Raw genomic sequence first — 15,632 nt, 5'->3', positions numbered from 1 at the left:
TGACTAGGAAGCAGAAAAACACTAGCCCAGCAGGTGAAACTGCCTGTTTAGGGAGGTCAGAACAGAGCTCTCGGCTGGGGGACTCATAAGCCCTGGGCTTTACTCAGGAAATAACCCTGCAGGAGAAAAACAGCAGAGCGTGGATGAAATGTGGGTCAGGGAGCTGAAAGAGGCACACGCGCTGCTTGGTTAACTAATGACAGTAAATGCATTGGCTACACATGTTACATTTAAATGCTCCCAGCATATCAGAAAATGCTGCCCTGCAGACACTGCAATATGTGACATCGCTTTGTCCCCAAACTTGTGATCCATTAGGAATATAATTAGGACAATACAGCCACAGAAACAGATCCTGTCACCTCTGTCACAAACCCGGGGCGGTTAAGAACCAGCTGCTACTAAAATAATGATCACTTTAAAAATCTCACACTCTCCCAGCTTGCAATTCAGAGGATGTGGGGGTAGGGGAGGAAGGGAGGGAGGGAGGAGGAGGACCAGGAGGAGGAAGAGGAGGAGTGTAGAATAACATGTTAATGACCAGATATGGATAATTGCAGAGATGTTCAGGCTAATGATAGAATCTAGAAACTCAATCAAGAAAAGCAAGGACAGCCTCCTTCATAGAATCCCTCTGAATGCATTCACATCCACTGGTATAAACAGTGATCAAAAATATTCTAACAGCTTGAAAAATTGCGCACACTCTTGGGTAGCAGAGTTTTGATAAACCTCAGATTCTGTAAAATCAAAGATAAGTTGGGGTGCCTGGGTGGCTCAGAGGTTGAGCAGCTGCCTTTGGCTCAGGGTGTGATCCTGGAGTCATAGGATCGAGTCCCACATTTGGCTCCCTGCATGGAGCCTGCTTCTCCCTCTGCCTGTGTCTCTGCCTGTCTCTCTGTGTCTCTCATGAATAAATAAATAAATAAAATCTTTAAAAAAAAAAAAAAGTCCAAGAGTCTCAAGAGAGATGAGTTTTGATGTGGACATTCAGCAAGCCGGTTACTCATAAATGTTGCCCTGGTCCTCAGCCCAACACGGATCCTTTAAGCCACTGTTGTCCACTAGAGCTTTCTGCAAAGGTGGCTTTAAGTCTGTACTGTCCAATGTAGTAGCCATCAGCCACATGTGGCTAGTAAGCACTTTGCACGTGGTTAGTGTGACTGAGGAACTGCATTTTAAATTGTTTTTTTAATTAATTTGAATTAAAAAAAAATGAATTTACATGGAAGCATTGGCTAGTGGCTAGTTAGAAGAGAGTACTCATCCAAGCCATTGCCTGTTCTTCCCCCACCGAAACAGCTTTAGTCCTGAACCTCTAGTGCTGCACTGCTCCACACCCACATGCAGCTTGCCTTTATTTATAAAATAGCCACCAGCCATTGAACACTTTTTAGGCATTTCACAGAGCACGTTATGTTTAAGATCTCATTTAAGGCTCACAACCACCCTGGTCGGTAGGTACCATTACTATTCCTGTCTTACAGGTGAGAGGTGAGAGGCGTGGGGAAGTTTCATGAATTGTTCATAGCCTCTAGTGGTGGAGCTGACATTTGAACTTAGGACTTTTAACTCCAAAAGCCAATGCTTGACCCACCATGCAAGCCAGCGCCGGTCCTTCTCGCATTCAAACCACCACATCCCCATTAGGGTCTACTTCAGGAGAAGGAACTCTTGGTTGTTGCCAAGATGCTTGGACTAAATTCATATTTTCCTTTTCTACCTTCCCCTCAGATGAGTAGGGATAAGATACCTAAGAACCTTCCTTGTCAAGCACTTTTACTTGATTTTTTTCCTCCAAATCTGGTATCAAAACATGCAAAGACTACACAGACTATAATAGAAAAGTTCCCCTATAAAATACACACACACACACACACACTCCACATATATTTTTTAAAATAGATGTATGTAGGGGTGCTTGGGGGCTCAGTGGGTTGAGCATCCCGATGCTCTTAGTTTTGGCTCAGGTCGTGGTCTCGAGTTCCTGGGGTCCACCCCCACGTTGGGGGCTCTGTGCTCCGGGGGGAGCCTGCTTCTTTCCTCCTTTCTCTGCCCCTCTCTATGCCTGCACGCTCTCACTCTCTCTCTCTAAAATAAATAAATCTTAAAAAGTAAGATGTATTCAAATCATGTGTAGACATTTTTCCTAACATAATCCACATCATGTATTATACAAATAGCTGAGACAAGTAACGTAACCCAAACTCCAGCAAAATAATGAAAGTATTAGTGCAAATTATAATTTGGAAAACCAAATAAAGCATTTATAATTGTCTTAATATTATGTTAAAAACCCCTCCACAAATTTGCACCTCACAAAGCATTTTTAATCCATTTATTATTGCTATCAAGTGACTAGAAAGTCTATTTGGAGTTTGGTCTATTAATCTAATGATACATGACAAGAAGTCAATATATTTTAAACTTTTGCAATAGATTTAATTAAGTTCCCCATTAAATTAGTAAATATCTTATAATTTGTAATACTATTATTTAATAATTATAAATGAATGGTATAATTTATAGCCTTGCATATAAACTCGCACCACTCTATACTTTTTCCAAACACTAGCTTGCTAGCTTTCTTTCTTTTTCTCTTTCTTTTTCTTTCTTTCTTTTCTTTTGAATCTATTCTTTTATTTTTGCATATTTTTCTCCTATGAAAGCATTAAAATTTTTTTTATTAGAGTGTAATTGACACATAATGTTACATTCATTTCAGGAAAGCATTTATTTATTTATTTATTTATTATTTATTTATTTATTTATTTTAGCTTTTAAATCTTAATGCCAAAAACAACAAAGTCACCCTCACACATGTGAAGATCTGCCCTGAGAGCGACAAACTATTAAGAAAACAGGTTGTCTGCAATGGTAGATTTGAAGCTAAGACATTTATTTTCTTGGCAGTCGGTTTGAAAGTCAGTCCCCAATCAAAGTGGACAAATGATGAAGACATTAGATTCATCAATTCCAAACTGATTTTTGGCCAAATGTCGCTTGTAATTTATATCACAAACATGTGATACAGGCAAGCACTGATCTGCTTTCTGTCACTACAGATGAATTTGCATTTTCTAGAATTTCATATAAATGGAAATAATGCTGGGTACTTTTTTTGATGAGAGGGGCTTCTTTCACACTGCATAATTATTTGGAGATTCTTCAATGTTTTTGTGTGTATTAATAGTTCATTTATTCTTATCTCTGAGTAATAACCTATCTGTGTGGCAATAGGATTTGTTTATCCATGTATCCGCTGATGAGGATTTGAATTCCTTCCAGTTTTTGGCTACTGCAAACAAAGCTGCTATGCACATTCATGAGAAGTCTTTGCATGGACATAGGCTTTCATCTCTCTTGGGTAAACACCGAGGAGTGGGATGGCTGAATCATGCAGTCCCATTGTGTTTGCCGGACTTTACGTTCCCACTATCAGCTGGTGACAGTTCCAATTACTCCACGTTCTTGTCAACACTTGATAGAGTCAATATTTCTAATTTTAGACATCCCACCGGTGATATCGCATTTTAGTGTTGTCATTCCCTTAATAATAACCATGTTGAGTATCTCTCCATACGCTTATTTTCAACCCACACATCTTTGGTGACAAGTCTGGTCAAATCATTTGCCCCATCTTTTCTGTTGTCGTTCTTGCTGGCTGCTTATAGCAAATGTAGTAGCTCTCAGTTCTGCAGTCAGAAGCCCAGCAGGGCTCAGCGGGGTTCTCAGCTCAAGGTCTCACTTGATGGAAGTGAAGGGATAAGAACAGCTGGGCTCTCATCTGGAGGGTCTGGAGAAGAATCCACTCCTCAGCTCATTCAGGTGTTGGCATAAGTTGTAGGACTCAGGTCCACATTTCCCTGCCTCTCAGCATTAAGAGGCTGCCCACCTTCCTTCTCATAAATTCCTCTTCATTTGCAAATTAGCAACAGTGCTTAGAGTCCTTCCATGCTTCAAATCTGACTCTTTTTTTTTTTTGGCCCATTTAAAAAAATGCATTCTTCTTATTATTAAATTTTGAGAGTTCTTTATTTAAAATGCAAGTCTTTTATTAGCTACATAATTTGCGAACATTTTCTTTTAGCCTTTGGTTTCTGTTTTCATTCTCTTCATGATTTCTTTCAAAGAGCAGACATTTCTTAACTTTGAGTAAGTCCAGCTGATCTTTGTTTTTATCCTGTTTTTGATGTTGTCTCTAAGAAATGTTTGCCTAATCCAAGGTTACAAAGACTTTCTCCTGCTTTTCTCTAGAAGCATTATAGTTTTGGGTTTTAGAGTTAGATCTATAAACCATTATGACTTAGTTTTTATTTATGGGATGAAGTATTGCTTAAAGTTCTCTCTCTCTCTCTCTCTCTCTCTCTCTCTCTGTCCTTGGATATTTAATTGTTCCATCATGATTTACTAAAAATGTCTGTTTTCTCCATTGAATTGCCTTTTCGTCTTTATCGATTGACTTTTATATGTAAGTGATTTCTGGATATATATATGTTCTGCTGATGGATCCCATTGTCTATTTTTATGTCATAATCAACTGCCTTGATTACTGAGTCTTTATAAATCTTGAAGTTGAGTATTGCAATTTTTATGAATTTGTCTTTATTTTTCAAAGCTGTTCTCTTCCTCTATTTAATTGCAATATCTTTTATTGTATTTCCTCTTGCTCTCCTAAGCCCCTATCATTTGACTCTTATTTTCTTTCACTTATTCTTGATTTACCTATTTCTTAGGTATATTTTTTTTCTTAGGTATATTTATATGTAAGTATGTGATTATGCATATGTGGGTATTTAGGTCTAAAAAAATGTGATCGTGTCTGTTATTTGAGTGAGTTCTCCGTATTAGACGTAGAGTGAACATTTATGGCCTAAGGTATCAGTTAGTAAAATGGGCAGGGTAGGATTAAGATATGCAGGTGTCACCCCTTCTAAGCAATATCCTTAAAATATCTGTTCAACTTGTATTTCTCTTTATGTTCAAAATGAGAAAATTATACACATTGAAAATAACACAATACTTTAGCTGGAATTATTGCTGAGATCTGTACTGTCATTTGGACAGCACTAATCACTAACATTCACAAAAGGTAAGTGATCTTAATGTATATATTTACAAGTTTTTTCTAGCATTTTCAGTTTCTCTTCTCCTCAGCCACCCCCCCAACCTCCCACTCCGTTTCATGCATTCACACCAGCAAAACATTCCCCATGCTTCTGTGGTTCCTGTTCTATCATTAAGTTTTATTTTTGTGATGTTGCAGGACAAGACAGCATCTTTGAAAATATCTTACGATGTTTTTTTTTTAAGATTTTATTTATTTATTCATGAGAGAGAAGGGGAGGCAGATGGAGAAGCAAGCTCCTTGTGAAGCAGAGAGCCTGATGTGGGACTCGATCCTAGGACCATGGGATCATTAGGCAGACGCTTAACCGACTGAGCCATTCATGTACCCTCTTATAATGTTTAAACTTTAGTCGTAGATCACTGGTTGTCAGCAAAGAGCATATATCACGTGCTGTAATCAATTTTAACATTTCAGCTGACAGCAACTACAGTCCTCAGTCTTAGGGTTAGTGGCCTGGCCAATTATTGCCCCACGCCACCTACTTACAGAAATATGCTACATAAACACTCAGCGGAGACAGGTTGATTCTGACCCAAAGTAAGTTTTGAGTTGTAATTCAAGTGATCAGTCATCTTTACATATATGAAAAGAGCCAAATATGAATTGTATTTCCAATTTATTTCAGTTATGATTTTATATTCCCAATGGATCAGAGTACTGGGCACTCACCTGGTTGACCCTTCCTTTAACTTGGCTGTAGGTACAGGTGTCAATCCCTTGCCCAAATAATACAGCTTAAAGCCACCAGGCATGATGGCTGCCCATAAGTACACCTGTACATTTGAATACAATGTTTTTTTTAATCTCCTCCCTATCGCCCTTATTGTCTCTCTTACCCATAGCCAAAATAAGTAGGGTTTCTGATGTAGAGACAGAGGAAAAAAAGGTGTTTATATTTGTTGAGCACCAACCACGTACCTACTGGTTCTATACCAAGTATTCTAAATATACTACATAATTCAATTCCCACAATAGTCTGGCCAAATGAATAATATTACTGTCTTTTTACAAATGACAAAACTAAGGGTAACAGTGTTAAGTAACTTGTGATAGATGGGAGTAGTGACTGATGACCAGGATACTGTACCATTTCTGTCTCGTTCCAAAAGCCTTGTATGTTAGATCTTATATAGTGTCCATCTTGTTAACAATACTGAGAACATCTTCAAAATCAAGTGACTTTTAGATTCTCTCTTTCTTTAAGTCTTTCATAAAATGATGAAGGAACAGCTTTTGGGAGGACTTCAAAGTGTCTTCCTTTTTGCTCTGGTGAGATATTTGTGAGACAATGGAAGCAAAGGAGATAGACTCATGAGTCATCCAAGCAAAATCATGTTTAGGTTTTGCATAAATAAAAACGGAGGCAAAGTCCAGGGGGCTACTGAATTTTGGCAGGATATGAAGAATTTGGAATATAAAAGATAGAGATACTAAAGGTAGTAAGTTCCTGCCAAGAACACCAAGAATCTAAGATTCAGGCAGGGACTAACTATCTCCCACTGTTGGAAATTTTTATCTCCCAATCTAGTTTTGAGAGCCAAGCAAGGGGATGCCACTCTGCACAGATAGACATCAAGAGACATCAAGGAATACCTTTTAAAAATCACTTTGTAGATAGGGGAAAATTAGCCTTTTACCTGAGGCCAGATGTAGAGATAAAAGAACACAATATATACACAAAGATATACACATTCTATTTCCTATCTCTTCATCTTATTCAAAATACCCCTTAAAAATCATGTTGTATAACAGAAACACCAGATAACAAAGAAGTAAAAATTGGCTATCCATCTCTGGAAAGCATTCAGAGATTCTGGAAACAATTATTCAATAAAAACAACTCAAAAATTTCTTAATAATATGTATAGATACTCTTAAAGAATTCTAGAACTGTATAACATTAAATAAAGGATTATTCATTAAAAGTGATGCTAGGAGTGATTGCCAGGGACAGGGGGCAGAGGGGAGGGCTAGGGAGCTCCTGTTCAATAGGTATAGAGTCAATCCTACAAGGTGAAAAAGTTCTAGAGATTGGCTGTACAAGAATGTGCATAGAGGGGCACCTGGGTGGCTCAGCCAGTTAAGCATCTGCCTTCATCTCAGGTCGTGATCTCAGGGTCCTGGGATTGAGCCCCAGGTTGGGCTCACTGCTCAGGGGCACTCTGCTTCTCCCTCTTACTCTGTCCTTCCCCCACTCATGCTCTCTCTTTCTCTCTCAAATAAATATATAAAATCTTAAAAAAAATGTGCCTAGAGTTAGCAACACTGTACTGTACACTTAACAGATTGTTAAGAGGGTAGATTTCATATTATGTGGTTTTTTTACTTATAATTTTTTTAAGTTGATTCTAGGAAATCAACTTTAAGTGGTAATTATTGAATACTTGCGGAATACCCTCTCTTATGCCGTCTCAGATTGTCAGATACCATTCAGATTAAGAACTATTATTCATTTATGTGTATTTTAAAATTACCCTATTAAATATATTTCTGAAATACACATTATGGTACATTTCTGTAACACGGACACTTATTTCAATAAGCTGAGTGTTGGTAAAATAATTTCAGCAAAGTAGGAGCCTATATTTAGAGGTAGATTGTCCTGCTGGCTATTTTTCTAATGGATATAAGCAGGAAATAATATGAAAATATAGTTAAAATCAAAGCATTTGCCTGAATATCAACAAAATAGATTTTCCACCAAAGCATTTTCTTAGGGGAAGTGATTTCCCAGCTCAGATCACTCAGTGGAGCTAAAATATTAAAGATAGTACATTTTTAGGAAAAGAGTCAATAAAAATGATTTCCACTTCCTATTTCACTGATTGCCATGTATTATTAACTTGTAATGCACAGAAATCTAAGTGGCTACTTGGCTCCTTGATTATGCTTCTCCCATGTCATATAAAGACAAAGTCTTTGGAATGACAAGCCAGTAAGAACAGGTAAATGGTGTATCACCCTTGCCACTGCCTTGAAATTTCTAGTTCCAAATCCAAAACTTTTTTCTTTGAAATCTCATATAATGTCAGTATTACTGACAGCATTGAAAACCATCTTTAGAATGTAAGAGTAATCAGGAATTGACTTTCAGGACTGGAAAGAATATATCTTATCTTCCTGCTGAGATCTTGGGTTCAGAAATTTGCATTTTCAGGGACAGAGCTGATCCATGGATCAGCTTTGCCTCCTAATAGAGATTTGTTTTTACACTTGATACTAAAATGCAGTACACATTTTCAGGCATTCAGCATTGTCACAAAAATGATCTATATTAAGGTCATTGCAGAATCACAGGGCCCCAGATTCACTCACAGGGAATAGCAGTATCAAGAGTCTCAAGGTGTATAATAAAGACTTTCCAAAATTCATTTGATATATACATCCACCTAAAATAAGTCAATAAAACCTTGCATAATATTTTAATACAAAATTTACCCATGACTATCAGGTCAAATGTCATCATAGTTAAATTAGATGTCACCAATATATTGGACCTATAAATTAAAATTCTAATAAATAATTTCCATACCAACAATCCCATAAAATGCACTTAAAAATCATGCCATGCCATGGCACTATTTTTAAATTGTTCAGCCTATGTCTTCGTAAGCTCCACTCAGCTATAATCACAAACGCCTTTTCATTCAGATTCAACTTCAACCCAAAACAGAAACTATTCTCACCATGGCAGAAAATAGATCTGCACCATCAGCAAGTGGAAGGGACCTGGGGTCCACATGCTTCCTGTTTGTCTCCCACCATTTGCCTACTGAATCAATGCTTTCCCCCACACCGCTCTTGTGTTGGCTGAATCTATGTATATATCTCCAGACATCTGCTTCGGTTTTCTCTCATCATTTCAAAACCCATCTGGATAGAGAGCTTTTTTGCTGCACCCAAGCCCACTTGGCTGGGGCCCTGACATCCTGCCTAGTTTTGACAGGCTTGTCAATGGAGCCTGAACTCTGTTACCTGGACCCTCCTGTTACTCAAGGAGGCTCTGCTATACGTCACTTGAAACCACAGTTCCATCCATCTCTTGACTTCTAGTATAGCCGGATGCCTATGGACGCCCTTGGCCGTGTTCCCACCAAGCAGATTGAATCTCCTCAGATAGCCATACCTACTGGAATCAAGCCCAAGTTTATCCAGCATCTCTGGACTCTGTATGTTGGACCACAACAGAGTCCCCTCATCAAGTAGCCCAACAGCTGGGGTAGTTTTTTGTTCCACAGTAACCACTTTTTCACCACCTTCAATCTTGTGCTACTTGGGTCCTGGTATACCTCACTTGTTTACATGTTCCCCTTCAGGATTCTGTCCAGGCTCACAAATTTGGTGTGGTATTCTCAACTGATGCACGTGGCAGCTATAGAATGTCGTGGAATATTAAATGATTTATTTCTTTTAAATTTGCACCTGTAGATCTGGTAATAAAATGTGATACTGGTTCTTTACATTGGCATCTACGTGGACCCTGAATGGAAGGGTTATTGATTGATCATTATAAATAATTGATTATTATAAATAAATAAACATTTTAACATAAAAATTTACAAACATTTATATACATTATTTATAATAATCGATTAATAACCCTATTTACTAAGATTAATTTATTTTATTATTTTTTAAGATTTTATTTATTTATTCATGAGACACAGAGAGAGAGAGGCAGAGACACAGGCAGAGGGAGAAGCAGGCTCCATGCAGGGAGCCCGACGTGGGACTCGATCCTGGGACTCCAGGATCACACCCTGGGCCAAAGGCAGACCCTCAACCACTGAGCCACCCACGCATCCCTAATAAGATTAATTTAAATAATTTTGGTTTAAAGTATTTTTATTTACTAATTATAATTTATATTTTTCCTTAGAATGAATATTTTAGAACAATTATCATTTAGTTGAAAGTGAAAGTGTTTGTTTTTTACATAAATTCTTATTTTTGATGAAAATACATTTAAATGTTGCACTTTGAATATAATTGCATATTATTATTTAAATCATTGCTGTTATCAGAAAACTATATAAAAATCTTGATTTCAAAAACATAATGAATGTACTGAGATGAACATAAGAAAATAGATTTTATGAAAACCTAGAATAATGTATGCATTATGGTTGCACATATCAAGACTTCTCAAGGCATCACTAGCCCATCAACTGAACACCCAACATGAGCAATAGTAATTAAATTTGTTCAGCTTTGGTCTTTTGCCAAGTTCAGTTATATGAAAAAACCTAGCTGTATACTTATTTTCTGATTTTTTTGTTATGAAAATATATTTGTCACAATAGAAGGAAAGAACCATTTGCTTGATTTAAAAGGTAGATGGTATGTAGGCTTCCATTTATGCTCTTGCCTTGGGCTCTGAAAAAAATCAAGGGTAGGCCTATGAGCTAAACATTAATGTGTACTTAAAAATAGAGTAATAGAACATTGACCTAATTTCTCTTCAGTTAAGTTGTTTTTATTTGCCTGTTTGTGTTGGTGGAGGTGAAAGTGGGAGTCTACTTTCTAGTCTAGTGTTTACGTGAGGCTCTGATTACTGATGTGAGAGGTATTTTGAGCCATTTTCTAAACAATGTCATAGAAATGCTCATTTGTTTTGCTTGATTTTTCTGTAGAATACAGTATCTCATATGAGAAGATGATTTCTCTTTCTGAGTAGGTTTCCTACCCTTGAAGCAAAGAAATGCTGTGATTTGTCAGGATGTGATGCAGGTGGAGGGGTTATGTGTGTGTCATAATCTGTGTATCCTCATTTCTTGGCAGCTTTGTTGTCCAGTAGAGAAAAAACTTAAAGAGCAGCTGAAATCTGTTTCTTATCATCATATTTTCCAGAGAATGGAGCAAGTCCTCTTGTCATCTGTTGGCTCAGTATCCATTTATGCCGTTTGTTCTGTAAGATTTCCCTTGAGATAAAAACGTTGAAAGACAGCTTCATTCCTTGCGAGCTCCAGTCCTTTGCATAACACCTGCCCCATATATGCACATCACTCCAGTAGGATTGTTAAGTCGTCCAGTTCTCAAGAGATCTGGTTTAAAATTTTAATTTGTAAAATAAAAATACTGTCTTTAAATCCTTTCGCCATATACCCATACTATCACCTGACTATCATACCCATCCGGTTACTCTGCTTTTCCTGCATATTCTGTATAAATCTGGTGCTTATAAACTATGGGAATGGTGTATGCAAAACATACATTTTCAGAAGATGGTGTTCATGTCTCATGCAGGGCACTTTTGAATGAACAATCCTACACCAAGGCAAGTCATTATGAGGGGAGACAGAAGATTGGGAGAGAAGGACTTTCCGTTGAGTGGACGGTAGGACTGTGAGCCGTGCCATGTTCCTTGCTCCAGGATGAAGTAGTAGCTCCAGGATTCTGGCTGCATTCCCAATTGGTCAGTGGTATGCCTCCCTAAATTCTGCAGTTTTGATTACATTCACTGTTCTCACGGACTTCCTGTCAGGAAGGGTTGTGGGGATGTGCCAGTTAAAACAGCTGTTGCATCTGATGTGTGAGAAGCTGTGATCAGGAGAGCAAAGAGGCTTTCCTAGACATTGCCAATATAGAAGTTAGAGAGTTGCCAAACAAACAAACAAATCACATTCTTTTGAAGTATTCCCAACTCCTGCTCATTTGTTTTAATATATTCCTACACCCTACCACAATTTGTTTATTAATTTTCAAAAGACAGGGGTGCCTAGCGGGTTCAGGCAGTGGAGCATGTGACTTTTGATCTCAGGGTTGTAAGTTCCAGCCTTACGTTGGGTGTAGAGATGACTTAAACTCTTTAAAAAAAAAAAAAAGACAACCTGTTTATACTTATTTTGAGCTTTTCAGGTTTCCCAGACATTCCAATTAGAACACACAGATGGGCTCCTCTTGGTGACTACACTAAAGACTGATTGCTTTGGCCAGTTGTATTGTGTAGATAAAAACAACCTCAACAGCCATCCAGTGGACGCTCTTTGTTAGCATGATGCTTCCACCTAATATGTGGCTCCTGCTTTTAGGAACATACAAAAACTTGCTCCCTGATAGGCATTTTGATCACAAAGCAATCTTTACCTTTTTCTTTAAACAGTAAGATGATCTGTTTATTCATTCCTTTTCTAGGCAGTGAAGAAATGAGAATTTTCTTCTCCCCCACTGTTAAGCTAGACATATTGTTTGACCCTCTCTTTTACTTCCACATTGAGCATAAATATTTTTAAAAATTTGAACAGCTTGAAAATATCCAAATAGCTTGAAAAAAAAAACCCAGATTTTTACTCCTCTTGTTATGGTTACAGGCAAATTCTCGAAATAGTGCTGGCACCCAGTGGTTGCATAGTAAGTACTTGCTGGACTGAATTATTGCACCCTTTCCCTGCATTTATCTCCGCAAGAGAACGTCTAAAATAAAGTATCACTTTGAACATTGATTTTTTTTTAATTCAAGAAACTTGTTTTATGATAAATTTCAACTTAGTAGCATATTATGTTAAATTGTTAACTATTAGAAAATTATGAGTACATACAACAGAGAGAAATATGCTATAGTTATTTATACACACAGCATTCCTATTTTTACACTTTTTTTCAGTTACTAAAATGGAACTATAAACCAGAGGGCAACACATTTTTTTTTCTCTACCACCAGATGCATGTAATGAAAATGTTGCTCACAAAGAGGACATTTGTTATTTCATATGTGACTATCAAGAAACAGATGGAGAGTGATTATGTGGTCCTTGTCCTGCTGACTTAAAGCAAATAAATATTAATCTTCATTCTCTGAGTTTTGATTAATAGACAGTGATGACTTAGAATGAGTAAGGTGCGGCTGCAGAAAGGTATGATTATCATCAATATAAAATGATGTTGAGTGATTAAGCCCATTTAGTTCTGTTACAGAAATCATGGTGGAAGTAATTGGACCACAGCTTAGTGTACAGTGAAGAATCTGTATGAGATATCCAAAAGTTTTTGTATGAAGTAGAAAAATTCATTACATTATTCAATCTATAATGTACTTAGGGAAGTTTTATTCAGTTCTCTATAGTTACAGGATGCTGGGCATATATAAATGGGTAAGATGCAGCAGAGTTCCTAATATTAAAGAACACGAAAAAGAAGTGGCTCTCATTACCCTTCTGGTATTTTGCCTTGGATGGCATAGCTTAAGCCAAGTTTCTAAGAACAAAGCTACTTGGTCAATAGTTGTTCAACAGGTGACTAGTATACAGAAGTTAGGGTGACCCTCTTCAGGAGGGTTAATAAGATTAATAGAAATTCATGACTTTTTCCCTTTGGCATCTAATCTCTTGGTCCTCTTACTCTTCAGTTACAATTTGTCATTCTCTCCTTCTCTCATAGGCAGATTTCTTTCCCCTTCTAATGGTTTACTACGTTGGGCATAAATCACTCTTCCCTCTCCTCTCTCTCTCTCCCATGCAATTTTAGTAGATTTGAATCTTAGTCCAACATATAAGGTGAATAAGGAACATCACATTGTTTAATTAATTTAAATAAGAAATCTAACCAGAGTCCTATCTCACCAGGTTGTTTGGAGAGGAAAACTCAATCATTTGGTGGGCAACTACTCTATTTCCTAGGGCTTTCTTGAGCATCCTGTGGTTCGTGTGGCTGAATAAAATGGAAGAAGAGTCCTTCATGCTCAGCCTATCCTGGTTGCTGCAGATAATTCTCATTGTCTAAGCCTAAATGAGCCCTTGAGAGGTAGCAGCCTTTCTGCCATGCTTGGGGCTTCAAGAGTGTCACTGATGTCAAAATCTCAGGGCCAAGTGTTCAGCCTTCCAGGGTCCGCCAAGCATTTTTTTTAAAGATCTTGCCACTTCTTTCAGGTACCAGGAGGGAATGGGTTGAACGTGACTGAGAATCCCTGCTAATCCGATGAACCTTTAATCTTAGATACCAAACATATTTTCATCTATGAGTTTAGACAGAAAGATGTAGTCTTCAGATAGTTTAACTGTGTACCACAAAGTCCTCTTAAGGCAAGGGAGCCCAAAAGCCCTGGATAACTTCTTAGATCTAGGAGGGGCCTAGAAAATTATAAAGAACAAAATGTAAGACAATATTTCATAATTATTTTGTTTCTCTCTGAGGACCTAACCCTCTGCTTCTTCTGGTTTCTTTTTCTTTCTTTCTTTTAACATAATAATGGAATGCTTGCGAGGGGCCAGCCTCACAGAAGTCCTGAGAGGTCAATAGTACTAATCCCACGTGAGATTTGAAGAAACTGGAGGGTAGAAAAGATAAATTAAGTAGTAGAAGCTGAAATCTATGTGTGCTTATCAGTTCCAAAGGAAGTATAGTTTAATTGGAGAGAAATGTCCAATGTGGAACTAGAACTCCTGTACTGTTGCCCAAGTGTCTACAAAGTCAGTCGGTGATCTTGATAAAGGTGCTTAACCTCTTAAATCCCTAGTTTCTTATCAATAAATTGAACTACTTGCTACTTGGATATTAAATGAGACGATGGATGATAAACTTGTTGGCAGTCCTGCACAGATACAAAACCCTTAGAGCATTCTATGACATTATGGCTCCACATGTCACACGTCCAAGGTGATCAGTATTTGTGGTGACTAGTCAGCCCATGAGATGATTGAGATATCCCCAGGAATTCAGGGAAAGAGAATCTCTATGTGGAATAATAGGGATCTGATTCCAAGTGGGGAGGGAGATTAGGCTGACCCAGAAAGTAATAGGCTCCCCTGAAAGATCAAAATTTATGATAATTCTTAGCAAAGTACGCAGAGCATTAAAAATAATATTCAGTGATCCCAAGCTCTTAAAGTTATACGAGATAGTTCTAAGCATGACTGAATCAGGAAATTAAGAAATAAACAGAGACCAAGTGAAGAGTCATCTATGGAGAATCTATGTACATTAATTTCAAATTTAGAAATCTAAGCAGCTTGACAGAGCGAGTTATAGACTACAAATGAGAATAGAAAGGAAGGATGTGTTTGACTAAAGACAAAAGAAAACACAAAAAAATTAAGGCCCTGAATTGAAGAAAGAACTTGAAAACCTGTAATATTTTCTATTTTCACTATTTCTAGCATGTTCCAGGCACAGCACTGGTATACTTGAAGGTAAATGTCAGATGCTCATTAATGTGCCTCTTATTCCCTTTGCATTCAGTCCAATTGAGAAATTATAGACACTAATCAAAAAGACATTAAACAAGAATTTTTTTACTAGTAATAATAATTGATCATTTTTATTGAGTATTTACTAAGTGCTTTACAGGAATTAATTAATCTCCTAATAATGATTTGAGGTATGCTCTATTAATATCTGTATTTTACAGATAAGGAAACAGAGAGACACAGACAGAGAAATATCTGTATTTCTATTAATATCTATTAATATCTGTATTTTACAGATAAGGAAACAGAGAGACACAGACAGAGAAAAGTAATGAAACAGAATGAAACAGAGACCTGTGGTAAGTGGCAGACCAGTATTT

The sequence above is a fragment of the Vulpes vulpes genome, chromosome 10 (assembly GCF_048418805.1).
Source record: "Vulpes vulpes isolate BD-2025 chromosome 10, VulVul3, whole genome shotgun sequence".
Classification (NCBI taxonomy): Eukaryota; Metazoa; Chordata; class Mammalia; order Carnivora; family Canidae; genus Vulpes; species Vulpes vulpes.
This window is presented reverse-complemented; position numbering follows the sequence as displayed.